The 20,458-nt window shown below is 35.0% G+C and overlaps 1 protein-coding gene across 1 annotated transcript in view; it reads left to right on the forward strand.

Moving 5' to 3' along the window:
- The first annotated feature begins 2,642 nt into the window (after positions 1-2,642).
- The window catches only part of LOC127985855 (rho GTPase-activating protein 24), a 65,613-nt gene continuing 47,797 nt past the window's right edge, over positions 2,643-20,458 (forward strand). The window contains exon 1 of the mRNA XM_052588046.1: positions 2,643-2,725. The gene's annotated coding sequence lies outside the window, so the exon portion shown is untranslated. The remainder of the gene's footprint in view (positions 2,726-20,458) is intronic.

Below are 20,458 nucleotides of genomic sequence, written 5' to 3' on the forward strand. Positions count from 1 at the left end.
ATTTAAAAATTAAAATAAAAAAATCAAACCTTACGGAACCGAAAAAAAGTGGAGTTGGATTTGATACTGTCGTGTGAGCGAGGCTCTAGTGCAGAGATTTGAATAATGTATCAGCCGCTATGTTAACTATCCTAATCTCTGAATCCTACGTTCTCACTGTTTCCAGGCATGTCGGGATACTGGATACTGAACATATGCACTGATATTAGATAAGGATGTAACTGAGCTCTGTTTCCCCTCTCTCTCCCAATGAAAATGTGCCTTTTAAGCCCCTCTGTAGTGCAGATATGAAATACTCTCCCTCAAAGGTGACTGCTTTAGACCTCTGCAGTTGTTCCTCTGCATACCATAAATAACCCCAGTGTGCCAGTGCCCCCTGTAATGCTACTATAAAGATGCATATGAAAACATCGCTCAGCACGTGTTGCGTTAATGGCATTCATTGTGCCATCTGAGCATGTGTGACTGTCATCGTTAAAATGATGGGAAATCCCCCTCGAGCATCTCTGATGCTTATTTAGTTACAAAATAAAAAAAAATATATTATATATGTCAAATATAATAGGCTGCATTCTTGTCCTTTGACTTTATTAAGTGCATTTTTTATACAAATATGATATGCTACATTCTTGTCCCTTAACTTTAAGTGCATTTTTAATTTGCCTTTATGTTAGTGCTTTTGAAAGTGAAAAAGTGAAGCGACGTGTGGCCAAGTATGACCCATACTCGGAATTAGTGCTCTGCATTTATCCCATCCAAAGTGCACACGCACAGCCATTTTTTAAGTTATAATTTTGCCAATAAATGGGTCATTTTAGGTTCTAAAACCTTATATGCATAAACACATTTTTTTAAATATTGATGTATATTTTTGCATATATTGTGCATGTATATATATAATACTTTGCAATTTTGCACTGCAAAATTTGTTTGACACTTCTCTCATGAAATTTGGCACAAAGTGATGAAACATGATCCAGCTTTGCTTGCAAAGACTGAGATGCTCCTTTTATACCCAAACTTGATACATTGACCTATTACCAATTCACCTGCTTACTGTTTCAAAACTGATATTCTAAAACCTTTTCATTTATATTTAGCTTCTGTCCTAACTTATCTGGAGTGCGTTGCAGGCGTCAAAAACAAAATGTGTTCCTATTTACAAAACACATTTATAGTACGTTGGTCAGAAATAACTTTTTTTTAGTCTTTTCTTTGTACTTTTGTAAATTAAAGAAAAGAATAAAGTGCACCATGTATAAATTTATAATGAGTCAACGTAAAAAAAATTGTTTTTAAAATGACTCTTAAGTTGTTTCAAATTGATGTCAACATGAAATATTAGCATATTTAAACAGAATACTATATAATATATGCATAATTTCCACAGTATACATACTGAATTCCTTACAATAGCATGATAGTGGTGTAGCATGAAAGAAAATGACAAATATAGAATGATATACGAGATAAAGGAAAACATCGATAGTTGAGGGCGAGATGCTGGGAGGATAAAGAGACAGAGAGATGAGAGCAGTGGGGGAAATCAGGCTGCTTTACTAGTCCGCTGGTGGTTGTAACATGGTCTGTGTGCTGTGCTGATTTTGGGTCTATTTAAAGCAGCAGTTCATCCAGCATATCAAACACTGATCTATAATCCCACAGAAGTCGCAGTGCTGCTTAAGATCCGATTTCTCCATGATAACAAGAGCTTTGTCGACTCTAATGCCGCCTGAGCTCTGTAATACAGACCCCCGAGGGGTCCATCTGTAACCCCTGAACTGATTTCTGCCTTCTGACTCCAGCTAATGGCCAGATGATGAGATGGTTTCCAGCATTGACCTCATCCTTATAAAAGTTAATGTTATATTAATATTATAATAAATTCCTATACATACAGATTTATAAATATAATAGCATATTTAGACAAAACAACATATAATTTTAAATGCTTTTTTCCCCAGACATATATTGTTTGAAAGATATTTATATTATTAATATATTTTTACATTTAATATATTATTTTGATAAAGAATTGTGATCTATATATGATATAAAACTGTAAATATTTAATATTTAAATAATATGTAAAGGAAAATAAGTTGGACTTTATTGTAGCTTTTCATTTTAACAAAATGTATGTGTTTATACATTGTAAAATAAAAATTGTATTATAGCTATTTATATTTATATAAATAATACATACTTTTTTAGAAAATATATCATATTTAAAATATATAATAATATGTAATAGCTTTGTTTTGTAATAGCTTTGTTTAAAAAAAATATTAAATATATATATGAATATAAAATGTAATTAATATATATATATATATATATATATATATATATATATATATATATATATATATATATATATATATATATATATATATATATATATATATATATATATATATAAATTACATTTTAGATCTTAAATCAAGCAAGCAAATTAAGCAAATGAAAATATATAAATGAGAATTAAGTTTCAGGAAAGGGATTTTTCACATTTTAGCATCCTATTCTCCAATACACCCAAGGTTTTTTCTTGCTGTGATATATTTTCCAAGTACGTCTTGCTTTCCTAAGCAGTTTGTGTCTGACTAATTTCTTTTGGCTTTTTGGTTCCTCTAGGGCACCATTTTCCTACCTGGCAACAGAGTCACCGAACATCCCAGCAGTGGGGAGGAAGGTGGAAAGTTCTTTTTTGAAGTCATCCCAGGTAAAGAGAAACCGTTTTTTTTTTTTTTTTTTTTACTCTGTCTGTTTTTGCAATACATTTACTATAGCTTTCATGATGGGACAGCGGTGACCTCACTCACTGAGGAGAGGTCGTCAAAGACATCCATCAGAGCTAATGAGAACAGATCGACGCTGGGCACCTCGCTGATAAACACAGCTGAATCCTGACGCTCCAGACACAACATATCACAGCAAATCTGTGTCATTTCAGTGGAACAGTCGCTTGCATTTGTAAAACAATGCTCATTTGTAAATCTTCTGGGCATCTTGTCATGTAAACCAACCCATGTGTTTTCAAATGGATCTCTCTTTATCCAAGTTTGTGGGTAATTTGTTTTCTCCCAAATGTAGCTTAGTGATAAATGGAACTGGATCTGCCACCTGCTGTAATTAGTTTACAGATCACACTCTTCTCTCTCTCTTCGGGCTCTGGTTGTGTTTGGAGAGGGTTCAGACAAAACGCAGATGTCCCTCTCATGTGCTGGATGATGAATCACTGAGGACAGATGAGTGCTTGAGGAGCAACAGAAGTGCAGTGCTACTTCCTGTTCAGTTCTGGGGAACACTCTGATAACATACACACCTGAGCTTCAAACTAAATAAATGACTGAAACAGAAATAACAGAGACACCTGCTTTCTAGCAGCTGGAACTGCGGTACCACACATTCCTACCACACTATACAGTATCAGTAATAAATACAAAACTAGAGCCAAATGAAAACATAAATGAGACATTAATAATGAGTATAGTGAATAATGAAATAATCATACTGCTTGAGACTTGGACAAAATTGACCTGTCTATAAAAAATCCAGGACATCTGAAAAACACTGACTTCCTGCTTTCTGTTGCTCTGCTCTTACAATTGCATAGGAGCATCAGAGTTAAGTGGGTGTATTTTGGAAACTTGTCAAATCACACTTTTTTTTCCCAACAGTCAGAATTTTTCTGAGAGGAGTGACAGGAGATGTTATCAGAAGCTGACAGTGATAGATTTGCTCTCTGGTGGGTCTGTCGGACAATATGCTTTAATCTACCTATTGTAGGTGGAGAGCAGATGGAGCGATAACAATAATCTTGACAGCACTCAATACCAATTTGTTCATTCTTTATGTATTTTTTTTTTTTTCTGTTTCTTATATGTAGTAATCGTAAGCAGTATTATTCATCATCCAGTTTTTTCATATTGACTATGCATTCCGTTAGTTTTTCAAATTGGTATGTTTCTCCAGGCTCTGAATAAATATAGAGCATAGAGAGAGTATCATCAGCATTACAGTGAAAACTAACACCATGTTTCCTTATGATATCTCCCAGGGGTAACATGTAAAGCGTGAAAAGTTACGGCCATAGTACTGAGCTTTGAGGTACTCCATACTGCATTTGTGATCGCAACACTGTTGATACTTGAGTTAAGCTCACTGATAAATATATTAAGGCTCCTGAAATATTAAAGAGCATCCTAAATTATAAAAGAGAGGAAATAGATTCATCTTAAACATTTTTTTTTTCTTTTTTTTAAATAATGATTAACATGTCTTGATACAGCTAGTAGACACTATATGCATTAGATTTTTACCACCACATTACCTTCTTCGCTGGAATGAGCCCTGTCTGTTGTCATCTTTGTTCGGTGACGCACATGGGCACAGTTTGTCTATGTTTCCAGGCTTGTGACCTTGTATGAAGTCAAAAAGTTAGTTTTAGGTCTTTGTAATTTTACTTTTAATTTACTTTTACTTTGTAATTTATATTTTAATCATTGCAGAGCCTTGGACCTTTATCTGTGGTGACACTGTGGCATTTGCATGAATAGGGCCTTTTTGCGGAGTAGATTAATATGACACAGATCATTGCCTACTGAACCTGTCATCACAGTATTCTTATTAGTCATGCCGGTAAATGCCACATTGTATCTGTCACCAAAATCATCACAAATGGTCGAACTAGTCAAACCGCTACAGCTGAGATGAATAGGAATGTTAACAGATAGCTCCAGGTATTATGCTTTTTTTGTTTACGTGCAGAAATCTGTCCTGTCCTGTGTTTCCCCAGCAGACAGCTGTGAGAGTGTGCACACTGTGCCAGAAAACAGCAGAAACAGAGATTTATAGCGCGTTTTCAGCTCTTTGGAGCTGCCAGCTGACTGTGAAAAACCTGAGCCATTGTTCAGCGCGTCAGTCTTAGAAGAAGGCATTTAGGAGAGATTCCATGCGTACGTGCACTTTTACATACATTAGCCTTTTATCATCTTTATTCCATTTATTCCATTGTACATCTCAGCAGTATTCTGGAATATTTAAGTTTTTTTTTTTTTTTTTTTTTGCTGCATAGGCCGTGAAATCACTTGTCCTTGAAAAAGGCTTTTTGGAGGTAATGTAAAGCTCAGCTAATAAAAGAGGGTTGTTAAAAGTGCATTTAATTTCCTCTAGTCTTTCATAAATACAGATGGGAGTGTTTTTTGCAGGGATAACACATGGACTGAATTTAAATTAAATTCCCTTGTCGTCTATTAATTTGTTTCTTTTTTGTGTGTGTAACGTTGATTCAGAACTGAAAGATACTTATACATATTTATATAAAAACTAAATCAAATAATAGTTATGCTTAAGTTGATTTGTACATTATAACAGTATATTGCACAGTATGAATTAGGGTTACTAATTAATTTTGTCCTTAGAGTGGGACTATTATAGGACAGCTTTCTTAATGAGTTTAATATTTGCCATAATCTATAGCTATTCTTTTAAGTAGTTATCTAAAGTTATCTAAAAATCTAAAAATAGACGGAAACGAGCATCTGTCAAGAAATATCTGCCGATAAATGTTTAGCCTATTTCACAAAAGCAAGAACACTAAATATCTTACGAGGCAGGATCCATCACCTTATCGAGAATGTTTGCTTTTTTACAGTACAAAAGGTCAATAAGCAAGAACTTAGTATTTAGAAACTTACATTATACACTCAAAATTGCTTGAAATATTCAGAAGCAACAGAATGATAAATGTCGTGTCACGAGTTTAATGCAAAAACAAACCTGCGTTACCATAGCAACCCGGGATTATCAGAGATTTATGCATTAATATTTTATTTTCAATTAAGAAATTATTATTTATTTATTAAAGAAAATATTTCATTATTGAATTATTATATTAACCACATGCCTTGGCTACCGGACTTTATTACGTGTGATAGTCTGCATTCAAATTAAGTTTATCATGAATAAATGTTACATAAAGTGCATAATATTATATTATATTATATTATATGCTAGTATAACGATACAACTGGCAGAAAAAGTGTACCATTGTAGTACCATGGCTTCTGCAGAGTTTGCACGTGTACTTGAGTTTCACTGAATCACATAGGCCTACACTGTGACGGTCACGGAAAGACCGCACATTCAACATGGACTTTAATACACACACATACTCACAAACACACACAGAGACTGTTTAGTGATAAGAGTTTATTGTAATTATTGATCAGAGTGAATGGAATACCTGTAAATGATGTGTATTGTTCCCGTGTAGCATTTGTCCCATGATTTTTAGAGTCCCGGTAGGAAACAATGGCAGGAATTATTGGTTCCGCTTAGGGTGGGAATCTACCATGTATTAATTGAGCGTGGGGGTTTCAGGGGCAACGCGGCCGAGTTGTTGCTTTTATTTCCTGTTTAATGTGAATGATTTAATAACATCAAAGTAGATTTATTAATTATAACATCATGCCAATATGTTTCTTTTAGACGCTGTATATTTAGGTGAACATGTGTAAAGTGTTGTATGTGAGTTTGTCCCTCCCCATGGGGTAATGGTGCTGGCCACCAGTATAAATGTGAATGACTTTGTAATGGAAGGTAGTCTGTGTTTGTTGCTGCAGTGGAGAGTGTGGCCTGAGGGTTCTAGGTATTGTGGGTATTTTGTTTAGTTATTTTGAAATTGACCTTGTTGTTAAGGAAGTTATTTTTGGAAACTTTATTTTGCATTTGAAATTAATTTGGATTTTTCTTTTTGGTTAAGACTTTGTTCCTTCTATTTTCTTGTCATGTTTAATTATATTATTGGGCTTGGATGATTGCCCTTTTGTAAGTTTAAATAAATATTTGTTTACATTTCAAAGTTGTGTATTCATACTGCCTCTGTTTAATTTGGCTACAAAATTTGTGGTGCCTATTATTAGGCTGACCATTACATACACATTCAGCTCACGTTCTTGGATTCATTTTTGACTGATACAGCAATGCTTATAAACATAAATGACATTATCTGTCTGTCACGTCAAAATGTACATGTCAAAGTTTCTGGAATCTAGTAGACCTGTTTGGATTCCTTTCCAATTTCACAGGTCTGTTGCTTTGGATTTCAGACCATGAGAGAAAATAGAATACCTCATGAAGGTAAAATTGGATTTTAATTAAAACCTTTTCTTTCTTATATGTGGGGTTCAAATCTGTTGCTGCAGTCCAACAGCTCACAGTATATTTCTCTAGCACACAGATAAATCTACTGTCATAATAATTATTTAGCTGGCCCAGCGAACACCAGAATGAAATATCAGACCTGGTTTCGCAGTGCACAGTGTTCGTACCATAGCATGCAGATTTTTCTGGAAAAGCAAATTAAAACAAACACTAAACTGACATTGTTGTTTCATAACTCAGGCAGAAAATGGCTACTGCCTAATAATCTTTCATCATCTCCGCATGTGGACCACTATTTACTCACTGATCCTTTGTTTATCAACTTGTAAGTTATTTATAACTCACTGACTTCCAGTGAATCTGGATAATAATGGGGAACTAACAAAAAGTGAAGCTGATAATTTGTGCAACCACAGAAAACTTGTGAGATGAAATGTGTTGAAGAGCATTTCTTCTTCTCTTTCTGCAGGAATAGCTTTGGAGTATTTGAAGCTGAAGTGTAAATAACCCCTCTGAGTTTGCATGGTGTGTGTGTTCATCATGAAGGTCATCAAAGAGATAGGGTTTGTTTTACAGTGTAAAGATGTGTGGGATTTTTTTGTGAGAGTTCAAGGGGCAGAACCTGCAGATGGGGAAGTGAATCTGTGTGGTTTCAGAGAACACCTGCAGAATCATCAACTGAGACTGAGCAAAATACCACGTGTATTGCTTTGTTTGTTTTCTTCTTTTCTGCCTTTCTGTCGTTATTTTGTTGTATTTTTTGTTTGTTTTCTTTTTCGTCTGTTTGATTCTTTCATTTGTTCTTTTGTTTGTTTGCTTGTTTGTTCAGTCCTTTGATTCTTTAATTTGTTCTTTTGTTTGTTTGCTTGTTTGTTCAGTCCTTTGATTCTTTAATTTGTTCTTTTGTTTGTTTGCTTGTTTGTTCAGTCCTCCATTGACTGTTCTTTCAATAGGTCCTTAAGTCTTTCCTTCAGCTGTTCCTTTCTTTCTTTCTTTCTGTCTTTCTGCTTGTGCTCACATTTGATTATTTGCTTGTTTGTTCAGTGCTCAATTGACTCATTTGATTATTTATTTATTTATTCATTTCTTCACTCATTTGTTCAACTTGTTCATATGTTTGTAATTTGTATGATTGTTCAATCATCTATTCCTTTGTTAATTATTATATATTTTTTTACTTATTACTTTTTTTTTTCTCTGTTTTCTCTCTTCCTTTTTTTCTTTCTGTCCATCTTTATTTCTTGTTCACTTGTTCATTTGTTTGTCTGCTCGTTTGTTGAGGACTCATTTGACTGTTCATTCAGTAGTTCTTTCTTTCTTTCTTTCTTTCTTTCTTTCATTCTTTGTTTATTTTTATTTCTTACACTTTCTTCTGTTCTTTCTCAAATTTTTATTCTCATTTTCCTTTTTCTCTCTCTTTCCCTTTCTTCTCTCTTTTTCTTTTGTCTCTTTTTCATTTTTCTTTTTCACATTTTTTTGTTTGTTCTTTTTTGTCATACCTTTGTTCTTCTTTCGTTCATTCAGTTGTTCAGTTTGTTCATTCAGTCGGTATTTTTTTTTTTAGATCATTCTGTTTCTGTCTATCTTTCTTTCTTTCTGGCCTACTTAAATGAGAGCGTAATGAAGTGATGGTTGAATCTCCTGCGGCGAACTGTTTTTCTCAACTTGAGATTGACTTAATTACAGCACAACACTCCCTCACATGCACTGGCAGGACCATGTGACGTCCAAAACAGGGAAGATATGAGATTTACGAGAGCTGTAATATCATTCTCAAGATGAATGTCAAAGCCAGGGTCAAAAAGCCACTGCAACCACAGGACTCTGGGTCAGTGCTGCACAGACATAGTTGAAGTTAATGCCATTGCAGATTTATTATTCCCTCTTCCAACAAAGAAAAATAAAACAACAACAACTAAAACAGGCAAGTTAGGATATCATAGAACACTTTATAATAATAAAGAATACAATGCTTAACAGATTAATATCTGATTCATGTTTCAGTTCAACTAATTTTGAATTCTTCGTTGAAATAATATTTGTTAATACTATTATGATCAATGAATATTATTTCCAAAACATTACTCTTTGACGTTCCTCTGTTTTTCCACATGTAGTCTCATTCTCTTCGGGTCTCGCCTGACGTGAACCCGTGTAGAATTACAGCAGCAGTTAATCAGTGTTTTAATTGGGCGGCTCTTGTCAGGGGGTCCGAGGGTGACTGAGAGGAATCAGGGGGCTTTTGTCTGAAGGTCTTGGCTGCTCTGCTGTGCTGTTTATTTACGCTCTTGCTGCTGTCTGTATGTCTTCGCAGCGGAGAACCAGTCATGTCCTCTTGTTTACCACCAACTGTTCAGACGTTATTCTTTGACTTGATCGCTGGTAATTTGCATGCCAATTTATTTCACATTTAGCTTCGACTCCCTGCCAGGACAGTCCTAATGTAGCGAGAATCACAAACAGGCCCAGTTTGACTAATGTATGTGATTTCAGTTGCCAACAAACTAATTTTACTAGCTATTTTAACTTCTACTAGACAATAAGTACTTGAATTTGATGTGTGTACTTTGTTGTGATATTCCTCCTAGAGAAAAGAAAAAAAAAAAATGCATAAACCAGCATAACCTGGTTTGGTTTTAGAAGGTTTTGGGCCACTTTTTAACAGTTTTCAAGACTTAAGAAAGTTTTTTTTTTCAAGAAAGTTAAGACTTTCGTGTTCAAGCTGTTTTAGTTCCTCAAATATTGACTTCTTTTCTTTTTTTTATACAGAAACTTATGTTCAAAATGCAGTCATAATCCATTAAAATCAGCTTTAAAACTGACTAAGAATGACGGAATTCAAATTCTGCCAATGATGATGTCATATGTTTACGTGCTGCATCGTGATTGGTTATCAAAGTCCTCAAGGTTACATTAAACTGTAAAAAAGAAATCCATAGAAAATATATAAAGTCCTGAAAAATTCAGTATGTTTTCTGTAGATTTTGCAGACATCTGTCAACTCTAAAACAAAATGTAACGTGAAATTCAAAATATAAAACAACCATGAGAAATTAGTACTGAACATTTCTTCATATTAACAAAACACATTATATAGACTTTTCTTAGAGTTTATTCATGTAAGCTAAACAATAATTAGTCATTTTTATATATATATGTGTGTGTGTGTGTGTGTGTTAAACTTTTCAACTTCAAGTTTCTATAGTTTTAGTTTTACATTATCATTTTGGTCATGGAATTACTTTCTGACACATTAACATCAAATGTTACTTAATAAAACGTACCATACAAATAAATGTTGTCTCAGCACATTAGGGGGCTTATTATATATGATATGGTGTTTTGTTTGTTTTTTTCATCTCACAACGTGTTCATTCTTAGCCCGTCATGCCTCTTAGGTGTAACTTAAGTCTTTGGCGTGGGCAAGTGAGAGAAAGAGAGAGTGTTATACATGTATTTCTGCTGTGTTATCATTATCTAATGTCACTCAGACCCCTCCATGCATATCTTGCATGCTTTATGAAATGTGATACTCATAGGCTCGTCAACTCAGACTGTGCATATATAATCATAGACAAGGTGAAAGGTCACCCAGCATACCTAGGAAGCAGGACATAGCTGAAATGTCACTCATTTTTGAGAATGTTTGGGCAGAGATATGGAAAAATAGGAAGTATATAATTAATTTATGGATTTTTTAGCCAGTTAAAAGAATTGAAAATATTTACCAACATAACTCACATAACAATATACTTACATAAGTTATTCGTAGGGCTAAGTATTCTTCAATATTTACCAACATAATACAGCTTATACATATGTATATGTTATATATCAGTATTTGAGAAGGTAAAGTTTTAATCTGAACAAAGAAAAAAAAACTTATTTGAATCTTCAGAAAGTCTTCCCAATTTTCTCCCAGTTCTTTAAAAAGGCCTATTTTCTGACTGTTAAAATACTTGTCATTCTCTTTCTCATATAAAAATATGTAAAATATGCTGGCAGTGCAGTCATACTCCATTACAAACAAGGTTTTTTGCTACAGATTTAACATTCAGTCTGAAACATCCTTGAACCTTTGCATTGGACCACTTCTAAAAAATGATTAAAGAAAGAACAAAAAGTAATATTTGTATGGCTGAAAGCACACCTTTACAATATTTTCATTATTTTTCGGAGGATGTGTGATATATTTTATTTGTGCATCTGTCACATTGTACAGGCCTCATGCAGTGAGGTTTTCGCTTTCCTTTCACGGGGCAGGAAGAGCATGTAGTTACGGCTCAGGGTCACTGCCTTTGACCTCCAATTGTAACATCACAATGGCAACAGCAGATGACATGCAGCTCAATTAACCCTCAGCGGTTGCTGTTAACACAGTGTAGGATTTGATTTTGAGTTAAGAAAATAATTATATTTTTTATTTTATTAACCATATTGGCAGGCTTCTTGATCATTAAATTTTTAGACACGCTTTAAATGCCCTCTGATCCAGCACAGCCAAAACAGTGGGCTCATTTTCCATCTGTTCTGCCACTGTAAAACTGTAAAAGCCAAGTGTGAAATACATATTTCACAGATGGCATCAGGAGAAACAATCAGAGCCACATCTAACACGTTCTATAGCCAAGAATCTGATTCTGCTGTCACATATTTACAGCAGTGTGCTTATAAAATACAGACTGGATCCAAAAATGACTAGCACTCAAAAATGAACGTCCACTCTATCCCAGTGGTGGGTGAATTGAGAACTATTACAGAACACAAATATATTGTTTTAGGGGGTTAAGAACTGAGGGCTTTGCACGGACCATTGCCATTTATAATTTAGCCTTAAACTTGATCTTAAAAGTTGATCTTTTTTTATTATTATTATTTTGTTGTTGTGTCAATTCTGAATTTGTGTGTTTTCAGTTCAGTTTGTCATAGATTTTAATAGCAAATAAAAGTTTGAAAAGAAATTCACCTTTGGTGTTCCTCTAAAGGAAAAAAAAATCATACAGGTTAAGAATGACATGAAAGTGAATAAATACTAGCAGAATTTGTACTTTTGAGTGAAGTACTACAGATTCCATTGTGCTTTTCATGCAAAGCAGTTACATCCTGCATGCCACTTTTTGCGTGGAAAAATGATTTCAAGATTAGAAAGACGAATGAAAGGACATGACTCATATGTGTTTATTTAACAACTTGTACCTTGATAGGAAATAAAACCACAGAACTATTTCCATGTGCAGGCGACAGAAAGGTTTGCATGTTTGCATTAAACACACACACACATGCAAATGCATCTTCATTCTAAACGGCACTCTAACAAAGCCTCTTACTTCCATATAGAAATGTGATTAGCATTATGTATTCAAAACATGAGGCTTTTCACTGCTAAAGTTCATTGGGGAATTTTCGCTGTGAGTCTCTAGTCTGTTCAAATGTTCAAAACAGATTTGCTTTGGAAAAACTGAACAATCCATTTAAATGATTCAGGCGAGTACGATCCAGAAACGATAAAGATGATATTTCATTCTTGATATTTTCAATGGCTTTGTTTGATGAGAAAAAGATGACCTTCTGGATATTTCACAGCTGTCCCGGAGAATGTTTCTGGAGTGCGGGATGGTCTTTGGTCACATTATTGTCCGTTCCAAGCAGATGGAAAGTAGAAGAACTGCTATGAAGGACCCCAAAGAGAATCAGAATGAACATCAGACAAACAAATTCCAGAAATCTAAATCTGTCCTGCAACAAGAGAAAGAGCAAGAACTGTGATAAGGAAGAAGACAGAACAAGGACGTCTATTGTCCTGACTGTGCAGACTGGCCCGAGTCCAGGTGTGTGTGGCGTGAAGGAGCTGACCGTTACCGTTACTCCTGTCTCCTCTAAATAAAGCTACATGCTACTGGGCTCCAGACTTATAATGACCTCGGAATCACTGGCTCCTAAAATTAAACACGTAAGAGCCAGATGACTTTAAATGACAAGTTACAGAACTGTCCATAACGTTTTACTTCCAATTTGATGCTGTCGTTGTAGAGATCCTGGTTGTGTTTGTGGCATATAAATGTAAAAATAAGAATTTTCAAGTATCTATCTATCTATCTATCTATCTATCTATCTATCTATCTATCTATCTATCTATCTATCTATCTATCTATCTATCTATCTATCTCTGTTGTTTATTATGATTCCAGCGTTTATCACAAATGACATTTCCCTTAAAATTAATTCAGCATTGGCTACAATTGGGCCTCACTATGCCATACAACTATAAATTATATTTTGTTAAATATTTGACTGCTTTTTAGAAAGCTACTTATTACAGAAAACTATTTTGTGAATAAATATATTTTACTTAAAATCATTGTAATTTATTATTTATCATATTTTGTCCCCCTTTTATTATTTATTTTTTTATTTTTTTATTTTTGTGGACTATTCAAAATAAGGCCATCACGATCATTTACCGGGAATTTTATTTTTATTTATGTAAATAAAGCTCCTATACTTACTTAATCTCAATAATAGATCAAATATGTCTGAAAACATAAATATGACATTCTCGTCTTGAGCTTGAATTCCTCCCATTGAATTTTTCAGCCAATGATATGATATTCGGTATCTGGTTCTCAGCAGATGATACAGGGTCATACAGGGTTTGTAGGACTTCTTGTTGGTCAGACTGACTCTATGCGGGTTGAATTTTGTGGAGAGCTTGTGTAGGTTTGACATGTAGACTTTTACCAGTGAGACATACAGCATAGCAAAGGCTTCTGGGAAGTGCATCATATGATCCTTCTGTTTTGTAAATATAGCAGATGACGTGATGTTATAATCTCTGTGCTGGTACTGAAAGGTAGATCAAATGAAAATTCTGTCATTACTTACTCAGAAAAAAATATATAATAATAATAACAATAACAATGATTAAAAGCTTCTGAGAATAATACCGCAGTTAATGCATAAAATTAAGCTCTTCCATCCAACACAAAAGCCTGAAGTTGTTATTGGAGCCGACAGAGGAAGGTATAAATGAGATCCCCCTCCAGCGTGTTCTGAAAGGCTTGTTTGTTTGCTGCGAGGCTGTTTGAGTAGTTGTTCTGCCGGAGAGCGTCCTATTCATATGGATGGCATCATTATCTGCCTCTCCAGATGGAGCGAGAGCACCGTGACGTAGATGTTTGGTTTTGTATGTGGGCTTCATGCTGAAACATGTGCAGAGGATGTGGAATCAGAGTCGTGCATGCGGTCTCCCCTCCAGGCAAACATTCTTTTTTCTGTCGGGATATTTGGAGGGTGTATGTACACACGCAAAAGGGCATTAAATCAGACGCTTATAAATCAACACTGAAATAGATTTTAATTATACGTTGGTTTTAGCACTGATTGGATGGAACATATTTCATTTTAAAAATGCAGTGTTGAAGCAGTGTTAAATCCAACACACTTTCATGGCAGTTCGTAATGGTTTGACATTTTGGTGAATTGATAGTGAGCTTGTATGAATTTTGCCCCATTGAGGGTTATGATTAGAGGTTGAACTCTTTGAACTCTTAGAGGTTGAAAAAATTGAAGAAGAGGATGACATTTTTGTCTTTTAATGCATTTACAAAGAACATCACTGGAAAAGGGGGATTTACTTATTTATTTGCTTGCTTATTTTTGTTGTTGTTGTTGTTGTTGTTATTTATCTATCGTCTATCTGTCTGGCTGTATATTCATTAATTCATTCATTCTTGACATCTCTAATTATTTTATTAAATGATTGCGATTTTTGCCAGTGCAAAGTATTTTCAGTATCATACAGTATTCAGTATTTAACTGTTGCCCTTCAGGAACTCGAGCTGAGTTGAAACGATATGGGAATGCTCTTTCAGCGTGACCACGCTCTGAATCACGTGTGTAACAGGGACCTTTAAAGCACGTGCGGAGGATACAGCGGCAGCTTCTGTCATTCAGTGAAGCGCTCTGTGTGTGTCAGTTCTATTTATTGTTGTCTGTCCCAGTAAAAGCAAAAGCCATGTCTAAGGTGAAAAACAAGCATAAGGGCGAGAGCAGTAGTATTTCCTCCCTGCCCAGGCTACGTGACGGGTGGGGATACACAGTTTATGTGTTGTTTGTTTGGGAGTGGAGCTTGCATAGTCAGCTCTCGGGGAGACTGATTTTGCTTCTGCCCACAGCAAACGCTCCGCTCCCACTGGGCACGCATGCTTGCTTACTTTCTCCCACCCAGAGTTTGGAACTGGAGGAAACTGTACGAGGAAACTGTACTCCTTGAAGTGAACCTTCACTTCTTAAAGCGGCAACCACCAGCTCGGTCCAGTTAACTGCCCAGTTGGTTCAGTGCTGGAGTTGTTGCATGGTTCTCCGCAGGGTTATTCAACTCCACCAGCTCTAGCTGCTAACCATGCCCGTCTCAGTGGTCAGTCTTTCAGGAGAGACCCACTAGTTACATGTTTCCTCCACGGTGCACTGACGCTTAGGTCTCCGGCCAGGTGGAGTTTATGCTAATTTGTGGACTGGGATGCTATCCCATAGCCTTGAGTCCTCTGGTCTCCCTTCTCCTTTGGGAGACAAGGCTTACCCCTCCAGAAGTTGGCCTTCAGGTCGCTGCGGGATGTCCACTCGGTTACTTTGTCTTTGTCAGGTTCTATTCCTGCATTTTGCATCTCTCCTGGCTCCTTTTCTCTCGCCTTAGCTGTGCTCTCCCACACTTAGCAGGGATTTGCAAGTCTGGTGGCATGGGCATACTCATTCGACTCAGCTCGAGTTGCCGAAGGGGAACGTCTCTAGGTTACGCATGTAACCATGGTTTGACGCAGCCTCTTGTTCTCTTTTGGGGAACCATGGTTACATGCGTAACCTAGAGACGTTTCTACTTTTATTAAATTCAGTGTTTATTTTAAAATGCATGGTAATTTATTTTTTTTCATTGGCACACTGTTTTTATTTATTTATTGTTTGTGTGTTTGTTTGTTTGTTAAAGTAGAACATGTTTAATTTATATTGATACAGCCGATCAGTTGCCAACTGCCAACTGATTTGTTTATATCATAATCCATTATATTATATTATATTATATTATATTATATTATATTATATTATATTATATTATATTATATTATATTATATTATATTATATTATATTATGCAGTTTTTGCAAATGCTGATTGGTCATTCTCAGCATTCTGCAGTCAAATATTTTTCCATGATAATAGTAAACTGTATAATTGGCAACTGTTTTGCTACAGGCTAAATTTGCGTTTCTCATGGTGTGAAATTATAAGGCACATCAAAGGACTACACAAGGTCAAGAAAGGTTGTAGAAAATCAAGTTTAGCAGTGAAAAGTCCCACTGAGCAAAGAGAGACGGTGTTTTCTATCTCTCGTGTCTAATAAGCTCTTGCAGATCTTTTGAACAGTGGGAGTCGGTGAATAATGAAAAGTTTTCAGTTTATTTTAAAACCTGCTGCTTTCTGAAACAATCCATTGTTTTTTTTTTTTTGTTTTTTTTTTTTCATAAAACTTCCTGAACTCCCACTTACAGTTTCTCACAACTCTTTACATGCCGTAAAACTACATCTGACAGCTGCATTATCATTTAATCTGTCCTAGAATATTTTTAGACCTTTTTTTTATTTTCTGATTTGATGGCTGTTGTCTTCGAAAAGATGACGCTGATGCCCCCAAGTGGCCGTTTAGCCATTTACAGCAATAATGTCTCAATGAGTTATCACTGCAGATGTTATGCTGGCTTTTAAATATTCATTGAGTCGTTATTGTGCTTGTCATACACTCATTTTCATTCAGTTGCATCTAGTTCTTTTGTCAGATCAATAATTATGCATATACACGGTGAGAATAAAATGAACTGAGGAAAAATGAGTTAATGGCCCTGAAGGAATCAATACAGCAATGATCGTTATGACTCATTGTACATTACATATATTCTGAAAGAATCTGAATTATGGATTTGTTTTGCTCTTTGTCATACACTGTTATTGCTTTATTCATCCTAAAAGGATGCGTTTGGTTGTTTGAAAACTTTACAGCAGGTCTTCTCATGGGTCCCAGGAATGATTACAGTGTAATTGACACAGACTTTCGTCGGACAGAATTTATAGTTTATTATTTCTCTGAGAGCCAAGGTAATAAAATCTCCAAATATGATTAGATTTTTGACAGGATTCCCAGGGCGCCTGATGAATAAATAGCAAGTTTACAGTAACACAGTGCCATTATTTTCTTCAGTTGTATTTATGCTTGGCTTGTTGGATTGGTGTCGGACAACTCTTGTTAATGTTTGATTGAAGGATGAAGACAAAATGGTCTGATGATAAATTTGTCTGGATTAGATGGTAGTCGGTTTTTAAATCCCACTCCCATTGGAATAAATGTGAATCGTATTAGCATGTATTCTATTTCTCTTTGCTCTAAAAATGTTTTTTAACAAGCGTTTCTTTTCAGATAAACTTTTCTTATGTTGTTTTAATGACATTTCATCATTTAATAACATTTTCAAGCATCTTTGACTCAGCAGGATCCAGAACAAAGGTGATTCAATAGCTTTAAAGGAACAGTCCAACCAAAATGCTCACCAATGGATCCTCTGCAGTGAATGGGTGCCGTCAGAATGAGAGTGCAAACATCATCACAATAATCCACAAGTAATCCATACAACTCCAATCCATTAATATACACCTTGTTAAAAATGGAAAGATACATTTGTGTAAGAAAGATATCCATCATTAAGGTGTTTTTATCAGCTGTTTGGACTTTCATTGTGACGGTACCCATTAACTGCAGAGGATCCATTGGTGAATGTATTTTAACCAAGTCTTTTTCAATAAACAAACAAACCCATCTTCATCTTGGATGGCCTGAGGATGAGTGCATTTTCAGCAAATTTCCATTTTTGGATAATCTTTGGTATAACATTTCTGATTGACCCACTATTGTCTTCCCTGTCAATATTAGTGTTTTTGAATATTTGTTTATGCAATGTGCATTAAACGATTTGTCAGACTGAATTTAGATTGATCAAGGACATGTATTTTAAGAGACATGGTATAGCACTGTGGAAACCATGGCAACTGCACAAGTCAGTCCAAAACTCAGTCAGCGGAAACTGCCGCCTTCATCCTCATTTGCACCTCAGTTATTTTATATTAAAAATAGCTTTACGTTGCAGTATATTGAGTGTTCTATCACTGAGTGAAGTGCACCTTGTTTTTCATATTCCAACCAAAAGGTTAGAAAAAAAATGACCCTAACTCCAGAAAATGAGACACATCGATCATCATAATATCAACCTAAGTTGATATTTTATGAGAAATTATCAACTTAAAAACTGATGCTGTACGTTTGTCCTCATACACAGCTTTCTCAGTCTGATCAGATAGAAGATATGAAAGTACAAACCTAAAAGTCTGCGTAAAATTGAAAATGGCTTGACTAGTGGAATAACTAGTAGCATGGCTTGACTAATGACTATTTAGCAGGACTAGCAACTGGAAACACTAATGTTTTAGTATATTAAGATTTATTCTATAGCTATTTTTAAAGTTTTTTTTTATGATTTTATTTGCTATGTTTGTTTAGGTTTATTTTATGTTTATTTATTTCTATAGCTTATACATCTTTTGATGCTATTCCATTTTTTTCTATTGTTCTAGCATGTTTGTTTAGGTTTGTTGTGTTTTGTTTAAGTTTGTGTTGTTCTGTCTTTTTTTAGACTTTTTGTTTAGGTTTATTGTGTTTTGTTTAAGGTTGTCTTGTTTTATCTTTTTTAGAATTTTTGTTTGGTTTTGTTTTGTTCTCTGTTGTTCTGTTTTAGCATGTTTGTTTAGGTTTGTTGTGTTTTGTTTAGGTTTGTGTTATTCTAATGTTTTGTTTTAGCATGTTTGTTTGGGTTTGTTGTGTTTTGTTTAGGTTTGTGTTATTCTAATGTTTTGTTTTAGCATGTTTGTTTGGGTTTGTTGTGTTTTGTTTAGGTTTGTGTTATTCTAATGTTTTGTTTTAGCATGTTTGTTTGGGTTTGTTGTGTTTTGTTTAGGTTTGTGTTCACTGTTGTTCTGTTTTAGCATGTTTGTTTAGGTTTGTGTTATTCTAATGTTTTGTTTTAGCATGTTTGTTTGGGTTAGTTGTGTTTTGTTTAGGTTTGTTGTGTTTTGTTTAGGTTTGTGTTACTCTGTTGTTCTGTTTTAGCATGTTTGTTTAGGTTTGTTGTGTTTTGTTTAGGTTTGTGTTATTCTAATGTTTTGTTTTAGCATGTTTGTTTGGGTTAATTGTGTTTTGTTTAGGTTTGTGTTGTTCCATTGTTTTATTTTAGTATGTTTGTTTGGGTTTATGTAGTATGTTTTCCATTCTGTTTTATTCCATAAAGAAAACTAATTTAATTTTTACATTCACCTATATGGAAGGTAGTCTAATTTTAGGGAGAGAAATTATGTGCAATTATTCAGCTGTGCTGCATTTATCTGTCACTAATAAGATGAGATGGAGTTAATTATCATTCCAGTGACAGTGATGTCAGAAGCACCCCAGAGACAGTGACCTCACTGAAGATACGACCTTCCCATATCTGCCGAGTAATTGGAGACATTTTATAACTGTGGGTTTTTCCAAGAGAAAACTGATGACTCTCCACATTAGCCTGTCAAACCCGACTGCCTTCGCTGTATGAGGTCTGAAAGCAGGACTTAAAATTACACCTCTGCTGAGAACACAAAATAAAAGCCCCTTTGCTATCATAGTAGAGTGTTACAAGATGTTTGACCTTCACAGTAAATACAGCACAGCTATATGCCCTGTATGTGCAAATGTTATACCTAGTTTTATTATGGAGCTTAAAGATCAGTGTTTTATTTAATTTCACAGAAGCAGCTTACAAAATGAATCACTGTGCACTTTGTGCTTTGATTTCTTTCACTCTGCTCCTGAAAGCTCCGACTCTGGGCAATTTGCTCAATCGAACGGTTATAAATTAAGTTTAGCACAGAATACGTATCAGTTCGCTCTCATGGATTGCTGCTGCTAGTGTTAGAAGTTATCCTGTAATGATGTTGTTTACCATTCACTGTTGTTAGTGAAATAAAACCAGTTGTCCAATCAGATCAGGGTTTCTTTAATGTTGTGTTCTTGTCTTGGCAAACATTGACCATTTTGCTTGTCCTGTCTAATTTGATGGGTTCCCCTGTTCTTCTGGCTTTATTTATGGGCTCTTCATGTCTTCATGGTTCATATTTATCTGCACTTCTGACTAATATAAATAGAGCTGAGATAGCTGAAATGA

The sequence above is a fragment of the Carassius gibelio genome, chromosome B21 (assembly GCF_023724105.1).
Source record: "Carassius gibelio isolate Cgi1373 ecotype wild population from Czech Republic chromosome B21, carGib1.2-hapl.c, whole genome shotgun sequence".
NCBI classification, from domain to species: Eukaryota; Metazoa; Chordata; class Actinopteri; order Cypriniformes; family Cyprinidae; genus Carassius; species Carassius gibelio.